Genomic DNA, 23,350 nt, shown 5'->3' with positions numbered 1-23,350 from the left:
AATCTTAATAAAATCTGACTCAAAGTAAGTCCTGAAATACCAAGTCAGAGAGAAACCTAATTAGCTTATTTTTTTTCCTGCTCTGCTCCAAAACATCCATTTGAACTAGAAATGGCCTTAGAGTTTATCTAGGTTTTTAACCTCATTTTGAGTAACGTAGACCCTCTTAGAATTTGAAAAAGCTATGAACACTTTCCCCAGAAAAAAAATACAAATTCTCTCTCTCTCTCTCTCTCTCTCTCTCTCTCTCTCTCTCTCTCTTTCACACACACACAAACACACACACACACACACACACACACACACACACACACAATATTACCTATAATTTTGGGGTTTCATTGTCATCCTCAAGCCTACTCTTGGGACCCCAGATTAAGCCTTCCTGTCCTAGGCTTATCCCTCAGGTTTACAGATAAGGAAGCTGCTACCCAGTTAATAAAAGTCTGGCCCAAGGCCACACAGCTCATTAGTTGGTATCTCAATCGGGTTGAGCTAAGTTATGCTGCAATAACAAACAACAAATTTCAGTGACTTAGTTTATGGCCATGCTACCCTGAACAAGCCCGATCCCATCTGATTTCGGAAGTTAAGCAGGGCCGGGCCTGGTTAGTACTTGGATGGGAGACCACCTAGGAAGACTAGGTTCTGTAGGCGTAAAAAATAAAATAAGGGATTGTAAGCTGACAAGGTCTTTGCAATCTGTGAGGTCAACCAAGGGTTGCCTCCCCTAAAAAAAAAAATTTTTTTTCAGTGGCTTAAAACAACGTATTTATTTCTTATTCACGCTGTATTTCCACTGTGGATGCTCTGCTCCATGTCATTTTTACTTAGAAATGAAAGGTGACAGACACATGCCTTCTGGAACTTCATCTGTCATCATGGCAGAAGAAGAAGGAACAGTGCAAACTATACACTGATTCTAAAGCTTCTGCCTAAAAGGGACACATCACTGCGGTCATACTTCCACTGGCCAAAGCAAGTCATACGGCCACGTCTAACCTCAAGTGCCAGAGAAATATTTGGTGGCTAGGACAAATGACTAAGAAAGCTGAAAAGCCTGACGTACAACCGAGGCATTTTTATTTTTTGTCTAGTGCTCTCTACTCGTTCAAGGTTACCATATCATAATCTGATTCATCTAGACGTATCCCACAGAAAATTTGTCATCAGCTCAGGAGGGCTGTATCTCTGATATAAAATCAAGACTAAACTGGAGACTTCTTGTTATCTTATTTATAAATGCTGATTTTTCTGGCACAGCCCATTTAAGATTCTATAGCAACAAAGGAGGACTGTTTCACATGCAGTGGATTGTTATTGATTTTATACAACAATCATTTTTCAAACTAAAATCTTTTTTTCTTACTGTCTGAATTGCTCTTATGTTTCTCATACTCATTCATTTTTAACAGCCTCCATAGCTTGGGAACATGGTGTTGCCAATACAAACACAGAAAAATTTCTGAATTTTTCTTGTGTTAGTAATTGGTGATAATCGTGGTTCTATGTTTATCTTCAATTGTCCACAATTTACTGAATATCTGCTTTGCCATGAGGGTTGTAGTGAGGATTAAATTAGAAAAATGCACAGTCTGGTGCAGAGTAGTTGCTCAAACATGTCGCCTGGTTTCTGTGTTTGCATGTACTTGTATATTTTGTAATCAATATAGGATAATGATTGAAAGCACACATTTATAGGATTTAGACAATTTTATTCATCTCTCTGTGCCTCAGTTTTCTTTATCTATTATACAGAAATAATAATACTGCTAAACTCAGGCTATGGTGAGGACTGATTATAATAATATATGTAAAGCATTTATCCAGGACCTGGCTTGGGAAAAGTCTTTGATGAAATTAGATATTAGTGTTATCAGCATATTATTAGAAAATATGATTGCTATTTGCTAAGTAGGCAGTACAACAAGGAGGAAAGAGCACAAGTTTTGGAATTAAGTAGACTTGGGTTCCAATCTCAGCTCGGTCGTTGTGTGAATCGAGGCAAATTACTGCTCTTATCTTCAGCTCTTCTTCAGTGATACACGCCAGCCCTACTCACCTTGCACGGTGTTTGGGAGGACCCCACAGGGATATACCATCACAATGTCTTACAAAGGGCATGGCATTTTGGAGACTGCCAATAAATATTAATTCTTCTGGATATTGTGGGGCATTCAAAGGTGAACCAAAGAAAAAGTCTCTCTCACCTTCCAGGGCTTATAATCTCACTGTGGAGAGAAGACAAGTCCACACATAACTCTAGATGCCCTAAAATTGTGAGTGTGTGAGAGAGTTACAGCTAATGGGCTGTAGAAGTTTATATTGGGTGAGTTATTATAAGAGAGTCATTTAACTGGGCTGTTGGCTTTGGCTGAGAAAAAGTGCTCTTTACTAAAGAGATATTTTAATTTACAAATGCCATTTGTTTTCTCTCTCTCCTCATCATGCCCTCCTTACCCCCAAACCTCAGAATACCATATTATGCACCCTAATAGTTTTGTATGGAGAGGAGAAATTCATTACCATCACCACCGGCACAGTTTGCTGATTTGTTCTGTTTTCTGGCTGTGATATTTACAACAGCTCAGTTAAGATTTAATTTTCTATTATTTCCTGAACTTTGCAGCCCTCATTTTTCACTTGCCGTCTGAGAGTCATTGCTCTAGCACCCTGGAACCACTATTGGAAAGACTTACTTAACATTCAGAACCTATGAACAAACAGGAAAACCATTTTACCGAGACACGCTATCAGTGATGTTAGTTTAGCGATAGTTTCATAGTCTTTTCGCTTCCTGTGGCCAACTGCATTTCTCCACCTAATTATCAAATAAGATGTTTTGGAGGTACCTAAACTTGGGCATTCTTGCTTGGAAATGTTACGGTCCAGGATCTTTCTGGGTATTATTATTATTTCCTTTAAATCTTGGCCTCTGGACTTCTTTGATTTTGTAAGAAACCTTTTATTTTTTTCCTTTCATGAGTCACTTGCTAGAAGTGCCCTACGACACAAAAACTTCTAAAGAGATCTTAGGGCCAGCAAGCCTTTTTCCTGCCTCATTCTCTGTGGATTCATTTGGTTAGAGAGACAGGATTTTGGTTAAAGCATTTTTCTACTCCAGAGCTCACTGCTCCCTACACTACCCCTTCCTTTAACCCCATGAGAACATTCATCAGGAGTGGGGTGGTTGAATACTATCTCATCCCATTGCCTTTTACTCTGTAGCCCATCTACTAAGGTGTTAGCCGTCTTACTCTCATTCTGGATCTATGACATTTTGGTAACTGCCTACTCTTCTCCAACACATATATCCATATCATTGCACAGGGGGCAGCCATTTTATACAATTCGACTATGTTTTCCTAGCCATACTTCATTGGTGGGTGGGAACTTAACAAAGATACTCTTCCCTGGGATTTTGGATTTGGGACTGAGAGAGTTAGGCCAGTCTTTTTACAGGGGCTGGAGCTACAGATGTGAAATTGATGGGGGTTGAATGCTATTTTTCTTCTAGGTAGAGCCAGCACACAGTGAAAAAGAAATGGAGCAGGCTTGCAGGAAAGGAAAGAGTGGAGACATAGAAATGGAGGGTCCTGAGGGCCACTTGGAGCTCTGGTCTCACTTGTACCTACAGCCCTACAGTAGTACCTGTATTCATCTGAGGTTGACTCTTCATTGGGTACCACACATACCCTCAACACTTTCCAGTAAATCTCGTTGACTTAGACTAGCAAACACTGGTTTCTGTCACAGGTAATCAAAAAGTCCTAATCGGCTCAATGTTTTTCTTTACCAACTCGCTGGTTTTATGCATCTGGTAATAGCTAACAAGAGAAAGGTTTAGGTCATTATTCAGTACCTTCGTAGCCATAGAGGAAAATATTAAAATCTAAATGTGCTTAAAAAAAAATCCTTAGATATACCCAAAAATTAAAAACAAGGTCTTGAAGAGATATTCGTTCACCTACATTCATAGCAGCATTATTCACAATAGCCAAAATGTGGAAACAACCCAAGTGTCCATCCATGGATGAATGGATACGTACAATGGAATATTATTCAGCTTTAAAAAGGAAGAAAGTCTGTCACAAGCTACAACGTGGATGAAGCTAGAGAACATTATGCTAACTGAAATAAGCCAGTCACAAAAAGACAAACACTGCATATATGAGTTATGAGGTACCTAGAGTATTCGAATTCATAGATACAGAAAGTAGAATGGTGGTTGCCAGGAGCTGGGGGATAGGTGAGAATGGGGAGTTATTGTTTAATGGGTATAAAGTTTCAGTTTTGAAAGATTAAAAGAGACTTGGAGATAGGCTGCCCAACAATGTAAATGTACTTAATACTCCTGAACTATATACACTTAAAAGTGGTTGAGAAGGTAAATTTATGCTATATGTATTTTATCACAATTTAAAAAAACAAATAATCAAATTCCCTAAGTATGTCATTAATTCTGGGATGTGGACAGAGATAGTGAAATGAACTTGGACTATGAGTAAGGGGTCCACATTCCATCCCAGAGTTTGGACTCAAAGAAGTCTGACTTGTCCAGCATCATTTAACTTGCTTATTCCTCATTTCACTCATATGTTCCTTAAATTCATGCATATGAATACCTGCTTTGTAGGTTCTGGGTCCAATGCGGAATGCTGGGAACATGAATATGAATAAGATGTGGGTTGCTGGAGAAGCTGGTCCATGGGAAATAATCTCTGGCCATGTCTGAAAAGACCAACCAGGAGGATTTCATCAGGTGAGAAAGCAAGAGATGGAATTCCAGGCAGAGGAGCAATGTGCACAAAGGCCCAGAGTCATGAAAGGGCCTGATTTGTTTGAAAAATTCTGAGAAGCACTTTTGTGTTGAAGCCTGGGCAGCAGATGAGGGCATGTGAGAGGAAAGAGTGGTGGGAGACGGGGCCGAATGGGGTGGGGACAGGGCTGGACTGCGGGGGCCTTTCCTACGGATTATTTTGCAGACGGGCAGCATTTCCCTCCGTGTGTTCTGTGTCCCTCTGTGTGTTCCATGGACTCCTGGCCTCTCGAGAAGCTCTTAGACAAATAATCTGAGAGATGTTCCACAGTTGTCCTCTTCTTCAGTATTTTGGGTACTACTTGGCATTGTACAAAAGGTTAGAATTCCTGCTATAAAAACTCTGATCGACTTTGTTTAATCCAGAATTTTCCCAATTTCTATGACCATAGAAGTTTTTTTTTTGGTGTGTCCTTTAGAAACAGACTTACATTAAAAAAAAATCACTTTGGAAAATCTGTGTAAAGGTTGGGATCCTGGAATACAGGGCATGCTTAATTTTGGTTTGTGTTTTAAAAGATGAGGGAACTTTACTGGGAGACGATCTCACGTTTTGTGAGTATTTTCAAGACTCTGGTCTCTTGACTGCCTTCCTCTGCTAACTTTCCCAAATGGGGAGCTGTCATATAGGAGAAACCTGCCATGTAAGGGGAGCTGGATTCAGCATCTGTGTACATGTTCTCCAAAGAAATGTGTGAATTCCTCCTACAGAAGCAGGTCTCAGATGAGGATTTAAGTGCAAGCGATTTATTTGGAAAGTGATCCCAGGAAACATCCATGGTAGAGTGAGAAAGTGAAACAGGGAAAGTAAGGCAGCTGATACATAATGTGTTATCAAGCCATTTCCTACTGGGGGCAACTGAAGCTTTGGGGACGTCTGGGAGGTAGCATAGACTCTATACCTCCAGGTTCTTCTACTGGAATGGCAAGGGATCTGGGGCATTTATCCACCAGCTCCTACCAGTGAGTGATTAAGGGATGCTCCTTTTAATTCCCTGGCACTTCGGTCTGCCATCCACATAAGCAGAGCCGACTCCAGGGGTCCAGAGAAAGTCCACAAAGAAGCATACAGGAAGCCAGACCGACAGGTAAGGGCCAAGGGGATAGGGGTAGGGTACTGAAAGTGTCTGTTGCTGTCCCAAAGCTAGGGAAGCTGGCGAGAACATGGTTACTATTTTAATAGCTCTGTTTTCATAGTAAAGAAATTTTCTAATAGTAGGGCAAATTTGTGTTCACTGCTTCAAGATTCTAGAATTTTACCTAGTTCCCTTTTTTTTTGACCATATCCCAATGATCTCATTTCCAATTATTTGCTGATTTAATTCTTACTTTCACCTTTTTATTCTAGGTCCCAGATTTTTGATTTACCTTATTACTACTCCAAACCTTATCTTGGCCCTTCAGAAGGGGCACTGTTGTTACCATCAAGTTTTTGCTTTTGTTTTGGGCTGGGGTCTCCTTTCTGAATCGTCCTTAACCTTGTCTGGAGAAAAGCTCATTACGCTCACATCTCCTAGCTATTGAATGGAAGAGGACTGAATGGGCCACTATGGCCTATGTCCCTAAATAAATGCACTTTCAATTCTCTCTCAGTTCCCAGACCAAGCCACTGGGACATCCTGACCTCAGGACTTATCGTTTCATCATTAACCAGCCCATGTTTTATTCTTATGCATTTCGTTTGTTCATTCAACGAGAATTCATGGCACACTTACAGTGTGAACGAGGCACCACTGCAGATGCTCTGGAGTAGGAGGTGGAAGGTACAGGAGAATGGTGGCTCCAGAGAACAGATTCTGGAATGAGATAGACTTGAGTGCAAGGCTCATTTTGGCTTTCAGCAAGTCACCTTGGCTTTCTGAGGCTCAGATAACTCACCTATGAAATGATACCTCTGATGTGGGCTGAATTGTGTCCCTCTAAGTTTATATGTTGAAGTTCTAACCTCTAGTACCTCCTATTTGGAGAAAAGGTCTTTGAAGAGGTAATCAAGTTAAAATGAGGCCCTAAATGGGGTGGGGCCCTAATCCTATGTGACTAGCATCCTTATCAGAAGAGGAAGAGCCACAGCGATGCACCTGCACTGAGAAACAACCAAGCGAAGAGGCAGCAAGAGGAGAGGCCTAAGAGTCCTCTAACCCTGCTGACACCTTGATTTTGGACTTTCAGCCTCCAAAACTGCAAGAAAATAAATTTACATTGTTTAAGCCATCCAGTCTGTGGCATTTTGTTATGACAGTCCTAGCAAACTAATATACCTATTTTATGTGGTTATTAAGACTATTAAACCATATAATGCACATGTAACATGTCAAACAATGAATACATGCATGGAATTATTTTTGCTATCATTATCACAAAGATAAACTAGACATAAATGCTATACTGAAACTACACTGTGCTGAGATGAAGAAAAACATGGACGGAAATATCTATTAAACAAAATGGAAAATGCTAAGTGCCCCAAAGAGGTAAAGAACAACCCATAGTGGTCAGAGGAGGAAGAGCTGGGAGGAGGGAGCTAGGGGAGGCTGAGGTGGGTTTGATAGAGAGGTAGTGTTTGACCTCAGGTGGATAGGATTAGTGCATGAAGATGGCAGTGCTAGGATGTTAATTGTATATGTATGTTTACTTATGTACATTTTATATTAATATATTATAAACATAAATGTCTATATTTTTTGACCTGGAACAATATTCGCTCATTATTCAGTCGGTAGACATTTTATTGGATGCCCACACAAAGGTAACTGTTGTAGATGTTAAGGAAACAGCAACAAACAAGCAAATTTATATTCCAGGTGGTGATGTTCATGAATGTTAACAACAGAAAAATTCTGAAATGGTATGTGCAGTATGATCCTATTTTAAACATATATGTGAATATATGAATTTATATTTTGTAAAAATAAGATCATATGTGTAAAGTATTATATAAAGAGAAAGCGAGAGAGCTAGAACAACAGAAATTTGGAAAGATATATACAAAAGTGTTAACCATGATTATATTTCAATGCTGGAATTATCTTTTCTCATTTTTCTTTATCTGTATTTCCCAAATTTGGGGGCAATAAACTTCTACTTTATATATAATGTTTAAAAAGTTGTATGTTATTTATGCAATTAAAGAACTAAGCGCTAAAAGAATTTAACAGAAGTTACAAAGATCCCTTGCCTACTTTCCTTATTCCCAACTCCTAGATAGTTGTCACATTTCTAATCCCCAAGGCCTCTTTTTGTAGTTGTTATTTTTCGCATTTCCACTTGAGGCCTTTTGATGTTCAGCTCTTTCTCCTATATCTGCTACCATCAGTCTTGTTTGTAGTCCATAAATCCTCTTATTTGATAAAATCTTCAACTTGAGGGGAGTGCTTTTCCCAGAGAACATGCTCAAATTCTGAAGCTTTGAGCTTTTAGAAGGAAAACCACTCCATAAATATAAGTGATTGCTGTTTCTATTTGTTTTATAGTTCTTAAATGTGTAGAAAATGTTCAAATAAAGCTGGCTAGAAAGCAGCTCATGGATTTTACAATGAGAAGCAAAAACCAAAGAATTTAGGATCCCCTTGATAGTGTAGGTCTCCCATTCACAAGAGAGTTTCTGATATAAAAGCATGGTGCCCCAAAAGCATGAGATGGGTCCCGACTCACCAGCCCTGGGACCAGAACCTCCTCCACCGGGTTTACTGGCAGAGCCAAATTCTAGACTGAGCTTTAGGAAAAGTTTTTTTGGTCATGGCATCACTTCTGGAAAACACAATTTATCTTTTTTCCACTGAGACCTCAGTTTACTAGGCAGGACCTGGTATAGCTGGCAAAGCTAGTTAGTGGCGCTCCAGTTTTCCAGATCTTTCTGCATCCTGCAAGCAGACTGGGCATGGTGACTTTTATAGGCTCACAAAGTAGAGTATATTTTCATATTTCTTTTCATTTATTTACTCTGGTTTCTTTTCCCAGCCTTTCCTGTCTTCTTTTCTTAATTCAAATGCTGGAAATTCTAATTGCAATTTTGCAGTGCATCTCTTTATTCCACAAATATTTTTTTTTGTCTGGACTAATTGCTTGTGATGCGGTCACTTTGAGTAAAATTAATCAATTTGCCTATGTAATTTTTTAAAATGAAGGTCCAGTGAGGGCTGTTATAATTTGAGTAATGGTTCACATGGATTCTGGACAAAATAGAATGAGTTATTTAAATTTGAAGCGAACATACATAGATATGTTCACGCCACTGAAAAAACTCGAAGTTAAGAAAAAATCAGATTCCTCTTTGGGAAAGCCATTTATGTGATTGTGTTACTTTGTAACTTAAAATTTTTTCAGTTTTCTATTGTTATTGGAGTAAGTACATAAAACCGGCCTATCAGACCTGGCGTGAACAGGCCTCCGCCTCTTCCGCTGTCATGTCACAGGCCCCGCTCGAACCAGAGCGTGATTCATGTCCTTCACTTCCTCCAGAGCACTGAACTCCTTTACCTCTAAGTCTTCGATTTGTATTTTTTCATCCTGGAACACGTCACCCATTCCTCTCAGTCTGGGGAACTCCTGCTTTTCTGTCAGGCCTCTGCTCACAAGTGGCTTCCTCTGGGGATTCTTTCCAAATCACCTTGGTCCGGGTTAAGGTACCCTCCTCTGTGTTCTGTCATCATAGCAGGTCATTGCCTGTCCTCTTCTCTGTCTCCTTCATTAATCTGTAACATTGCCAAGAGTAGAGACCATGTCTTTACGTTATCATTTTATCCTTTGTACCCAGCCCAGTGCCTTGCTGGCACAGGGTGGATGCTCAATTAATATTTCTTGACTGAATGGGTCCATGGGAATAATTTGTTCAGAGAAGGAATCGGGTTTAAAGTGATTTTATGAGTCCTGTGCTGCCATTTACTTGGGTGCCTAAATTATTCAATTAATTCAAGTTGAACAAATATTATTGAACACCATTGTTTCAGCTGCTTCCACATATGCTTTTTCATTGACCTCTTCACCTTTCTGTTTTACAGTTGATGAAACTCGGGTTCAGTGAAGCTGAAGAACTTAATCCTGGCAACTAATGATGAATAGAAGGAGTCCTGAGCTTCAGAGACCAAAACTCCTTGCTCTTGGCCCTAGATAGGGTGCTGCCTCTTTAAACTTTTGACTTTTACCATGCTCTGTTGCTGCAACCATCTGGTAGACCATTGCAATAGAACCCAGGAAGCCTTGAATTGCCTACTTAAAAGGTACAACTTAGACAAAAATCAAAATGGAATCCTGGAGGGGAATTAGAGTAAGCGCTGGTCTGGAGATGCAGACACCTGAGTTCTCTTCTTATCTTTGTTATCTAATTAGCTGTGTGATATTGGGCATGTCACTTAGTCTCTCTGGTTCTTAGCTTCTTATTTTTAAGATATGAAAGAGTGATTGGATAATTTTTTAGGGGCCCTCCAGCTTTAAATTTTACCATGGTAGGCTTGAAAGCTGGGACAAGGCATCAGACTTGCACAGTGATTAGTGGGCAGGGTATCATCAAGTTGAGAGAGCTCACCTCTCAGGGGTTTTTCTGAAATTGCATTCTGAAAGGAAGAGGTGGAGAGAATAAACACAATTTTATATCAACCTCTTATTTACTCTTTTGTATATACCAGGCAACAGGATAATAACCATGAGTCATGGGGGAATTGAATGAAAAGGATTAATCACCGGCAATATGCCACCTTTACATCAGCTGTCATTATTGGCCTTTGAATAAGCCCCAGTGAAAGCTAGTTCTCTTCTGCACACATTCCTTTATTCATAGAACAGGTTCCTTCTAACCCACACTTGTTCTATCAAAATTGTAGCTCTATGCCTCTAGAAACTACCTTACATATTTAAGCACTTAGCAATCAGACTTCACATCTTATTGCTGCACAAGCAAATCTGAAATGTAAAAATGCAAATTGTAGGGAATGAAAATAGATTTTAAGTTGTTTGTATATAAATTGATATCCATGAACAATTAAAATGAACTATATTTGTAATGATTTTTAGAGGTGCTAAAATAAATAAAGTAATTATATCACCCACGTGTGAATTTAGTAAAAGGACAGGTAAACTCATTTAGAATTTAAAGAGAGCCAATTTTGGCTTTAATGTAGCTGAAAACAACAGAGTAAATTAAAAATACATATAACTTTAAAACTTTGAAGTTACCATAGAAGAGATTTCAGTGAGTACCTTGAGACTGACTCTCTTTAAAAATTGAACTCGTGGAGAGGGAAACAGAAAAGAAATTAAAATTAATAAGAAATTTGAACTTGAGGATTAATCTGGGTTAAAACAGCTGCTGTGGCCAAAATTATAGAAAGTGAAATAAAAAAAATGAAGATATTTACTTTTCCTGTTTTTTTCTGATTGTGTGACTTTAAACTACATAAAAAAAAATCAGGAAATTAATTTTTTCCTGTCACTATCTAACTGTGTCAATTTTGGTAAGTCACTTTAACTCTCCGGGGAGAAATTATGCTGTGCATAGAGTTAATATTTTATAAAAATTCTTAAACCTTAACAACTTTAGGAAAATGCTAGAATGTCCTACCAGGAATGACACCACAGATTGCATGCAGCCTTATTCCAAATAAAATGGATTCTAGAAGTAAATGTCTACTCTTCATTGGAAAAAGGGATGTATTTTGTTTCCATATTGGATCAACTTTCTGTCTTCAAATGGGATTTCTGTAAAGAAAATGTCCTGATCATGGACACTGCGGTATTGGCATGTAAAGGTCAAACCCTACAGATCACAGATGGCAAAATTCCTGACGTTCTTAACCTGTGTGGCAAAATGTAGAATATGTCCATTATAAGACAGATTTAGAATTGAACAATATATTTCCAGCAGGATTTTTGAAGTATTGAGACATCTTGTGGAAAATGGGTCTCGTAGGAAATCTGAACATTTTTTGAGAAGTTAAGAACAGCGTTGCTTCCTTGTTGATAATAACAACCTAAAGTTTTATGGCACCTTTTCTCAAAAAAACATATTTTACTCAACTGAGAAATTCTATTTTTCTTGTTCATAAAATTCCTAATTTAACTTGTATCGGTGATAATGTAAAAATTCATATAATTTATGTAGCATAGAGCATTTATTTCATCTGCTGAAACCTAGAGAGAAGCAAGAAATGGGGGTGAGCTTCAATGTTAAATTGTGGTTTTGAAACCAATTGAATTTCAAAACAACTGCAACCACAATAATATATATTTAGGGAGCAGGGCTCATTTTAATGTCAAGGTTGAACCAGGTGTTCCAGAGTGAAATCTATAGAATTCCAGGAGGAAATACAAGAATCAACTGAAGCAGGAGAAGATGATGAGCAATGAGATAAAGATTCAGTTAGTGCAAGAGAGAATGGTGCTGAGCTATGGTGGTTCAGAGGCAAGAATAGGGATAGAGGACATTGAGGCTTTGAGGATAATATGTAAATTCTGGTTAGAGGTTGCAAAGGCTATAAACACCAGGTCAGAGTGGGAGAGGCATAGTAAACTTGAGGGATAGATGATTCATGTGGGGTACATTTGGCTTTTCATTAAATATGCATTCCCGAAAAGTTCTGTGAAAATCTAATTGTCATAAAGTAAAAAATGCATTTAATAGTTAGCTATTTAAAGGAAATTTATGTCTCAAAAGGAAAGGGTACTTTTGTAATACAAATATGAATCCCCTAACTTACGTCTTTGAAAATTCAAGGTTTTCGTGTATACTGAGTTTTCTCAGAGCAATGAACTCAGGCTGTTGAGAGAGAAATACACATTATTTTAGCTTCGAGTGTGACATCAAGGAAGGACAGAATGTTTCCAACTGTAAGAGGCTCTTACAATTATCTAATTCAACTCCATTCTCCAGATGAGAAAATTGAAGATTAAATGTTCTGCTCAAGGTCAACCAAGGGTTCACTGAGAGTTAACCAAATATTAAGTGATGTGTTCATGATCCTTAGCTGGCTGGCTGAAAGATGAGGAGCTAGAACCACTAGTCCTGCTTTCCATTCAGGCTTCATTCTCTGCACCTCACTTGGATTAGATGGTTTACTATGTGTAAAGAATGAAACAAAGCCATGGTGCAGCTGCACACTTTTGTCCTTGGGGGCCCTTTCCAGCTTCAAAATTCTACGATTTTATATCATCACTGCATCTCTTGTTTTTAAGACTGTTACATAAAAGGATTCATTGTAAGATCAGGAGGCAGCCAAAAAGAGAGAGAGAGAGAAAAAAAACTGTTATTGGCTCCCAAATGACTAAGGAGTATAGTAATATATCTTACAGAAGGAGATAGATGATGTGAAAAAAAGAAATTTATCTTCCAGAAAGCAATAAAGCTTTAAAAAACACCAACCCAGTTTCCCTTCAGTTCTACCAGAATCTATCAAATATGGCACCTTAAATTGATCCAAGTTTCACAGATATCAGGAGACCACAAGTGTGATATGTTTGAAGATGCCATATATCTCCCAAAACGGGTCCCTTTGTTCCAGCTTTCTCTTCTGTGCATGCCATTTAACGTAGCTTGTCATTTTTCCTCAGAGATTCCACATGTATCTCTAGTTCCCTAGAAGTGAGCCCTTTGTTTTTAACTGAAGAAAATGGATTATGTGAGAATTCAGCGAGAGAGAAAGAGACAAAGACAGAGAAACAGACAGAGACAGAGAGAATGAGATTAAATATCATTCTCAATCTCTACTTTTCTATTTTCTGCAAGTCACCATAGAGATGATTCTCAGATAAGAACTCTATTTTTGATCTCAGCATTTGAAAATTATTTTATTTCTAAGTAATAGGTTTACATCACCTATTTCCTATTTTGATTTCCTTTTTCTTTATCTAACATACACATTCCTTGCTAAAAATATTTTAGATCATTATGCATTCATATGAAGTATTTAATGTAGCAACATTTTTAGTTGGGTTATCCAAAGAATAGATATGACTGTTCTGAAAGAGAGAGCCTAAACGAAACCACTTTTAAATAGAAATCATGTTATATGATGACAACATTGTCTACAGTTTGAATTGTACATAAAATATCAAATAAAATATTTTATAAAAAGTGATTCTGTGCTTTAGTATAGACAGAACCATAGAATCAAAGAATGCTAGAGCTGGAAGAGATATTAGGATTTCTGGGAAAGTTTTCTCATTTTACAGATGAGAAATATGAAGCTTAACACAAGCAGATTAGGAAGAGAGGTAGCCAGGCATTGCCTTCAGCTGCCAATCTATAAAGAACACTAACACGTCACTGGGACACATGAGAGAGCAGATCTAGATAACTCAGATTTTCATACAGAGCTCCTTATTTGTGAATAGTCAGCTGACAGTTGACATTTTGCTAAAATATCTGAAACTAAAAAATGCATGGCATAGAATGTTAACCAAGAGTAAGTGATTTATTTTATCTGAATTTTAATTTCCTCAGTATGCCTCCAAGCACACTAATTTTTAAATGCGTGCACACACACAGACAAAGAGAAGAAATACAGAAGAATGAGTTACATATTCTTAGAGTTTTAGAAATGCTGATCCTATTTGGCCAATAGAAAAATATATTGATAATTAAATTTCTTTCTGAAAGTTAACACTTTAAAATTCAATTCTCTCTGTTCCTACAAAATAGCAAATGTGAAAAATTAATGGTTAATGGAGTACCGAATCATTGGCTTGTCTCAGATATTCACAATTCTTTGGAGATGCAGACTTTACCAAGATCGCAGAGCCATTGTTATATTCACCTCAATGAATATAATTCAACAAATATTGATGTTGTGCCTGTGTCAGATTACTGGGGCTATACGGATGAAATAGTGACCCGGCCCCTCCCCCCAGCATCTTACATTCTAATCAGACATGAACAATATCAAAAACTAGCTTTTTGCTGAAATAGCTGGAGGGCCCCGAGAACACAGGATATGAAAATCCTGTATTTACTGATGGAAAATGAAAGTCTTCACAGAGGCCATATTTGGACTGATAATTGAAGGATGAGTAAAGTTTGTCAGGTGGAAGAGGGCAAGAAAGGGAGACCCAGAAGTAATCTGGTCGCTGGGAGCATCAGCGTATACAACAATAGCCTGGAAGATTGGGAAAGTTATCTGGAAAAATGTTCAGTTAAAACATTAATATTATTCTTAAAAAAAAAAAAAGTGGGGAGTATAGTGGTTCTAAAGATGCACCACTCAGATCCCCCTTTTGGACTTACAGATTATTCCTCCAGCTGCTAGGAGTGAGGATGAGATGGTCCTCAGGCTTCTCCAGAAGACTCATCTGAAAGGAATGTCCTTGCCTAAGGTCTCATCCTTTTTCTGGGCACATCCAGTGATTGGTCAAGGTGGAGGTGCCCCAACGTGAGACAATGCTGAAGGGCTCGCTTCTACTCCATAGCTCCCTGACAGACAGGCTGAGTCCATCTGCATCACAGCCCAACTTTTCCCTCTGCCCAGTCCTGCTTCCATCTTTTCCTCTCCCTGACTATTGATCCCAAGAGTATTCTTCGATAAATTTCCTGCACACTAATCTCCATCTCAGAGTCTGCTTCCAAGAGACAAGGGGATGACTAAATATTATAGGATTTATGAAGATGCAGAATAGCACTTTTCAACAAGCAAGAGCCCAGCAGTCTTAAACTCACTGAAAGGTAGTCAGATGAGAACTGAATCGGTCACCAGCTTATGGCAATCCCATATGAACGTTTCCTTCTAGCCTTTCCACTTAGAATAACCTCCAAATCTTTTCCCCAATTCCTCCCTTCAAGGGGCTTCTAGGAGTTTCTTGGGCTCCTACTCCCAGATGACTTTCCTGTGAGTCTCTGGCCCAGTTCTATTCTCAGGAGTTCTCCAGATATTTCCTCCTCCACATAGAACACTCTGACTGGCGTCTCTCAAAATGTGGTCCTCAGCCTGCCTGAATCAGGTTCTTGTTTAAAATACAGATAACAGTCTCCACTCTAGATCGACTGGTTCAGGTGGAGAAGTAGGGGGAGGGCGTCGTTTGTATTATAAATAAGCTCCTCGGGAGACGCTTATGCCTGCTAAAATTTGAGAATCTCTTCCTCAGAATCTGTGGAAAGTATTGAAGGGAAACGATGATAAGTGTTTCTGGATTGCCTGTTGAATCAATTGTTATATGTAAGTTAGACTTTTTTATAATTTGATGATGAAAACAGTGTAGACACTGCGTTTACTCTTGTTGATGATACTGGAACTTCAGCTTATTGTCCATGGGTAGGGCAGGGGTGGTCTAAATCTCACATCTGGGATGGCTCTGACCACATATGGGATGGCTCTAGATATTTTGGTTTAGAATGGGGTGTTAGGGGCTGTTTTTAAGAGAACATAGCAGCTTCCCGAAAGACAGAGCTGATTGACTATCAGGCAGTTTTCAAAGGCTTCACTTCAGCGCGTTCACAAGTTTCTCTTCAGCTGGGTGATATAGAAATGAGTTTTAACTAGGGTGGAGCGACCAAGGGTTTGCCAAGGGACACTGAAATTTAAAGAGTGCTGCAGTTATTGAAATATATATTTAAAAACCATCTTAATTGTGGTTTAAATTAAATGTACCTCTTTTGAATGTATAGTTCGATAATTTTCTGACAAATATACAGCTGTGCAACCATTATCATGATCAAGATAAAAAACATTTCCATCATCCTCAGTGATTCTGTTGTTCTTGTTTTTAGGGTCTTTCAGAAAATGACTCCAGACAGAAAGCCAGGGCAATCGTAAGACTCACCTCATTTGTTTTCTTTTCCTCAAAAACCACAGTCCTGTTCTGCCTTTGGTTTAATATCTAAAAATGTTACTTAATATATTTTGTTAAATTTACGAGCTATGGTGGGAGTGTACGTCTAGTTCCAATTACTTCATCATGGTTGGAAGCAGAATATCCAATATTTAATATTTAAAATATTTTACAATCCTCCAGCTGTGGTTGAGAGCTACTTCTAGTTCTGAGCTGGCCCCTTTGAGAACTGATGAGAAACCTAGACAAGGGGAGTCTGCTCTGGGCCTCACTCTTCAGAGGAATACACAAACATATACACAAGTGAATTTATTAGGGGCACATGGGCAGCAATGCCTTTGTCCGTTGACATCTGATGTTCAGTACTGATACAGCAGAATACATAACCAGACACATATTCTTGTGCCTTAGACTGTTTGGGTCCTAGGGAACTGCTTCTTTACATCTCCTGCCCTATGTTCTCCAATCAAAATGTTACAAAATGTGGCTACATTTGAATGTCAGGAAGTTTTATGGGTTGTGACACTGATGATTTCAGAGGCAGACACTTCTTTAGGACACAGAAGCAGTCAGACAAAAGAGAAATTAACTTCTCAAATTCTTCCTCTCAGACAGCCTGAATATAATAAATTTTTATTTATCTTGCCAATAGTGCCAAATGTTCATTTTCTTGCTTCTCTTTATGTTACGATTTGGTGTACCAGAGATACTCACAAATTACTGTATTTCCAACAGATGCACATGGCAGCTGAAGAATGCTTGGAAATAGTAAAAAAAATAATAATAATATTTCTGTTGAATTTGTATGTATGTAGATGAAGACATAGCATTGTGAAGTGTGATACTGATTCTTTACCTCACTAGACTAATATCAAATCCTATAATTTAGAACAGGTTAAATTTTGTTAAAACATTTATTAAGATTTAAAGAAATTTTCAAAAGGACAAATTTTATAATTCAGCATTATTTTAAAACTTTTAATTTAACATTTTCTTAATCATTTGTTATAATTTTCATTTTGCTTTTTAATTTTAATATATAATTTAATATGACAGAAATAAAATTTCAAAATCATTAAAAAATTTTCTTTCTAACATTTAATTTAAATGTTTGGTAAAATATATTCAAGATTTGTGCACTTCAAATAAATTATATTTTAATATTTTACACCGTTGGGATCGAGTACGGGTTGATATCATGATAAACAGAAATATAAAAATGGGGTGCAGTTATATAGCTGAAGGGGAAAGGGTAAACATCATTATGAAGGTGTATATTTGTCAAGGCAGAAGGATAGAATATATTTTGTTTAGCAGTTAGTTAACTTGATTTGGAACTTTTAAATAGTTATACTTAGCACATGAGAGCTATCAGTTGTATTTCTGCTCTGGACGCCATGAATATTACTGGTGGGTCTGGATGAGAGGGATGAAAAATCTTCTCCCCAGCTGAGGGAGGGTGTTGGTGTGTGTGTCGTGTCCATACAGGGCAGGGTCAGGTTGAGAATATAGGAAGACTGACTTGAGAACATTTGTCCCCAAAATGGTTAGGTTTGGCTCTGCTCTGGGGTTTGCTTTCCCTAACCAGTAGTTCTATAGTAGGAGCCAAGGGCAAGCCTGCTGGGATTGTGATCAGGATTCCAGCCAGCAGAGAACTTAAGTACAAACAAGGCCACTGAGGTCGACATCTGTCCACATAGACAAAGTTGGAGGTGATGATGATGGTGGTTGGGGCAGAAGGTAGAGAAGACAGTAAATGCCCATCCTATCTCCCCTATGTCCAGCAGCATACCAGCACCCCTTGGCTACAGGATCCCTCTGGCCAGTTGTGCCAAGACTCTTGAGATGCTTCCTACACTGGTCATGATCAGCCAGACTTTGAGCTGGTGGAAAACATCGCTGACTCCTGCTCAAAGGGGTAGGAGACAAAAAAAATAATAGGGCTATTTTTATCTACCCCATGTGATTAAGAATAGTATTCACAGTGAAGTTTTATAAACATCTTAGTCATAAGCACCTCGCTAGGCATGTCTTCTGTGACAAAATTTATGTTCTGTCTGTGATCATCTCTGCTGGGTTACTTTGACTGAGCCAGGATTGATGGTGTCTTTGCGCCAGTTTCTGTGATAGGCAATGAGAGAACTTTGGGCAGGAGAGAATGGCTATCAGCTTTTAATGGACTGCTTCAGCTGCAAGAAGAAATTGTGCCTGTGAGAAAAGTCACTGAAACAAATCAGAGACATTTAAAAATAACCATGTGGGACCATTCATTTGGCTAGCAGATAGAGCATATTTCTCACCAAAGCGATCACTGTCCTGTGCAAACTGTTAGAGAAGCCGGAATTGATGATTGCCTTACCCAAGGTGAAATGTTACTGCCAGTTACAAATTAGCCAGACACATGATCTCCTAGAGGGGAGAGACTGCGCCTTGTCTGTTTCTCTATCTCTAGTACTTAGCTGGGGGGTTCTCAACCTTGACTACATATTGCAAACATCAGGAAGCTCTTAAAAATGCTGTTGTCCAAGTCTTACTCCAGGCCAATTAGATCAGATCTTTTAGAGATTTGGATGCTGGCATGTTATATTTTTTAAAGCTTCCCATGTGATCACAATATGCAGTTAAGGCTGGCATTTGCTAAGCTAACTATCAAGCTGGGCACATAGTAATTACTCATGAACAGAACTTAGAGCACATAGCTTTCACAGATGCCACTTTAACTGAAAAGGATGAAGAAAGGGCTATATCCTTCCAGTTAGCAAACTGCAGAACTGGAACAGCTTGTCTAGAGGTACAGTCTCATGGCTGTTAAAAAGGGGTGTGTGTGTGTGTGTGTGTGTGTGTGTGTGTGTGTGTGTGTGTGTGTGTGTTGGGGGATGATTTGAAGCTTTTTTAGGAAGCAGTGAGGGAACAGCCTTTCTAAGACCGCCTCTTCTGGCCAGAAGTCCAAGGGTGTGGTGAAATCATTAGAATTTAAAGTTTTATCACATATGCTGTTTTTTCTGTGTGTGTATGTGTGTGTGTGTGGAATAAATCACTTCTGTTCAGATTTTCCCATTTGCTCATATGTCTAAGGTAGATGGCACAATGAGCCTGGCAAAGGAACAAGAATGGCCATTCTCTGTGTGTATGAAATGTATAACCCTGGACCACTCAGTTATGTAAGCTTTACATTAGTGCCCAAATGTGAATCTGGGCCTAAGGGGGTCCTTAGCCCATATATTTTTGAATTTCCCAAGTCTACAGATGATGTACAATGTGTACAACACAAATATTAAAACATTGAACTAACATTTCTAATGAGAGGATTGATGAATAAACTGAGAGGATAACTCAATACTCTTTTTGTTTGTTTGTTTGTTTGTTTTACCTCTTTTTCCCTGGGAAGGGGAATTAGTGTGTATCCACACACAGACGACTACTTTAGATAACATTTTTATTTATGCCTGGTTCTTTATGAGAATTTCTCTCATCTTAATTCTTGACTGTGTATGGCTGAGTTCCAAGAGTAGGCTGAGTTAGCACTATACAAAAAAAAAAGAATGTTACACCTAGTGTTGCAATGTTTTCTATTGTTTCTTTGTATCTTCTAGTGACATGTCTTCATAAAGAAAGACATATATGAACATTTTTGGGAGCTTGCTTAATAACTTAGATAAGCTGTCTTAAGTTATCAAAAATGAAAGAATGAATGAAAAGATGGATAGATGGATAGATGGATGAAAGGCCAACAACAGCGACCTCTGACATCCGTAGCTGTCCCATGATTGTTCTGTGATGCAAAGCCGACCCATCTTGGTTTTAGTGTCTTTAGGATTTTGTCTGAGTAGAAAAGTTGTATCTGCCAATTGACAGTGAACCCAATGTTGATTTCACTTTATGATGTCTGATTTTGTTCTATTCTGGTTACCTACCCATAAATCAGATAGCTCTTGTGTCCTCATGTCTGTAATTGATAGTGAGGGTAGAATAAAATGAAATTGTTAGGGTATACCACAAGAATTGACTTTTAAAAAAATATGTAACTTTATGTTTTATTCTATTTGTAGCCTTACACATCAAATAAACAATGACAATTTTTTTAGAAGCTCGTTGCCACTTGTAATATCAGAAAAATGTTACTAAATCTTGGAAATTTTATAGTTAGAAAACTGCAGTTATCTAGTCCATTTAATAGATGAAACTAAAATTCAAAAAGATTTATTTGTTTTAGATCATGCAACACCACATCCAGAACTGGGACCCATATGGGATATATAACTGGTCAAACTGGGTTGGGAAGCAAAATCTAACATCGACCCCTCAACATGTGATGAAGAGTCCTTCTTTGTTTCTACTAAGAATAGAGAAAGCTTACTTGTCAAAGAAAAAAAGATTTGGGAGATGAGGGGTGGATGGGAATAAGGAGTTGGGGAGAAAGGGAGGGTGAATGTTCGTCTATGTTAGAACTGAACTTTCTCCTGGTTGTACATAGTCATTTTAGTGGCTTGGATGCTGCTGCGATTTCCATAGACTGGGACTCAAGGCCACTTAGGAATTAATTAGGATCTGAACTGAGGTTCTAGTCACATCTTACTGGTCTCAGGGTGTGTCAATTCTGTCCTCTTGACCAATTGATCCCGGGCCACAGCAATCACCTCCATCTTGCCCTGGTAGTGACCCCCACATCCTTAGTCACAAGTGGCCCCTATTGCAGTGTACTTCTTGCATCAATTTAGTTTTGCAACTGTCTCTAGGACTCAACTCTCAGCCCAGACATTTTAAGGCTAAAGTAAGAGTAAATATGACAAATGAAACCTTGAGTATCACAGCAATGAATGATAATAGCATTTCTCAGACAGAGTCTGCTGGGAAGGAAAGAGGGAATTAATCAATACTAATTAGTATATTACTTACATGGACTTGAATGGGGTTCTATGAGTTGCTTGATCTTGGCTTACTCCCTTTCCATTTTTAGGTCTCATTTCTAGGTAATGAGATAGTGAAACTAGCAAGCCTCTAGGTTTTCTTACAGTTCTAACATTTTAACTAGCATTTTAATGACCCTAATTATTTCTTTGACTCTCCCCATACACGATTCACTGAGGATAGTACATGGAGAAGTGGACAGAGAGCTGGCCAATGCTTAGAGATTAAACATTGGTCCATTTACAACTAGTTCACCAGCTGTGGCATCTTATACTATCGCTTCACCAGGTTACTAACTCCCTGGGACCTGCCACCTATAAACTTCACTGAGCATGCTCATCATTCTTTTTTTTCCCCTGAAAAAGCCATTTCTGAGAACTTCAATGTCTTTCTCCCCTGTTGTAGCCTCTCCACTCTCTAGCAAGGCAGGGTCTGGTGCAATAATTCTCCTCTTCTGTGCTAAACACTTAAGACTAGACGGCAGCGTTAAGCTGCGTAAAGGAAATAAACGACTCAGCAACCTGTTAATACATCCTGACGAGACAAGCCGTATATTTCTTTGGTGGTTTTGGGGTCTGAACCACAAAGGATAGCTTTAAAAATACTTTCGAACTTTTTATTTCATTTTGGATTCCAAAAAGTATCTGCCGTATATGAATCTGTACTTTTAGAAATATCCTATATATGATCAGCTATGCTGTCTATTAATCTTTACTCCTGTATAGTTCCTTTAGCTTTCTTTGTAACAGGAATTAATACATGGACTTTTTTTTTTTTTTTTTTGTCCTAGAGGAGGCATTTAACCAGGAAATGAAAGTCTGCTGTTTTCTCCGACAACCTTTATTTTGTGTTTCTTTGAGATGGATTCCTGAGTCATGTAACCAGCGAAATATGCCAAGTTATTTTATTAAAACCTCACTGAAGTCTGTAAGATCAGCAAAGAATCACAGCATTATAATATTATTTGACCTAAAAAAACCCCTGAATATTATCAAATCCAATCCTCTCTCTTTACAGATAAAGAAACAGGCTCAGAGAGGTGAAGGAACTTGTCTGAGGTCACACAGCTTACAAAGTAACACAGAATGAAAACTAGAATCCAGGTCTCCTAATTTCTAGCATAAATATTTGTAGGGGGGGACTAAGTGGAACAAACATAGTCACTTTTTCAGTAATTTAAGGAAGCCCATTTTCCAATTGTAGATTTTAAATTTTGTTACTAAATTTGAAGTTTTAACAAAAAAACCCCCAACATTATAAAATAATCTTGATACTAATATGTATTACAATAATATCATCATAGACCAGAGTAGTTAACTCAGATGCCTAGGGGGACAGGCAGGTAACGGTGGACAAAGCCAATAGGATGGAGAGGTTTCAGGCAAACTGAAGCTATGAGTTGTGCCTACCCACTTCTCTAGCCCTCTTCTCTCCCTCCCTTTACCTCTTCCCTCTCCTGCTCCACCTTCTCCTCTGCCTTTTACAAAGCATTGGACCAACAAAACAGTGACCAATTTCCTCCCCTCGTGGAAGCTGTAGGTTCCTTTGCTGTACTAGGAGCAATGATTCCTTCTCACTCACCAGCCGATCCCCAGCACAGTATCTGTTATATAGTAGGCAGTTAATAATTTTTTTCCAGTGGGTCAGTGATTAAATATGTATTGAAATTTCAGTTTTGAATTTAATGCAATGATCTGCTATTAAAAAGATAAACTAGTTCAGAGCTTGATGAAAATTTTCTAGAATTTACTACATAGCATATACCAGTTTTTAAACTGTGAGTATTTTGGGAAGGCCACCAGCCATTCACAACTGAATATGAATTAATCCCACTTAGTTTGCTTTCTTCCTCACTCTGAGTTGAGATCAATCACA

The 23,350-nt window shown here is 38.4% G+C and overlaps 1 pseudogene; it reads left to right on the top strand.

Moving 5' to 3' along the window:
- Positions 1-538: 538 nt before the first annotated feature.
- LOC111746399 lies at positions 539-657 on the top strand (annotated as a pseudogene).
- Positions 658-23,350: the final 22,693 nt, after the last annotated feature.

This window comes from Pteropus vampyrus, unplaced genomic scaffold (genome assembly GCF_000151845.1).
Source record: "Pteropus vampyrus isolate Shadow unplaced genomic scaffold, Pvam_2.0 Scaffold186, whole genome shotgun sequence".
Taxonomy (NCBI): domain Eukaryota; kingdom Metazoa; phylum Chordata; class Mammalia; order Chiroptera; family Pteropodidae; genus Pteropus; species Pteropus vampyrus.
The sequence above is the reverse complement of the archived record's forward strand: the minus strand, read 5'-3'. Positions and strand labels throughout refer to the sequence as shown.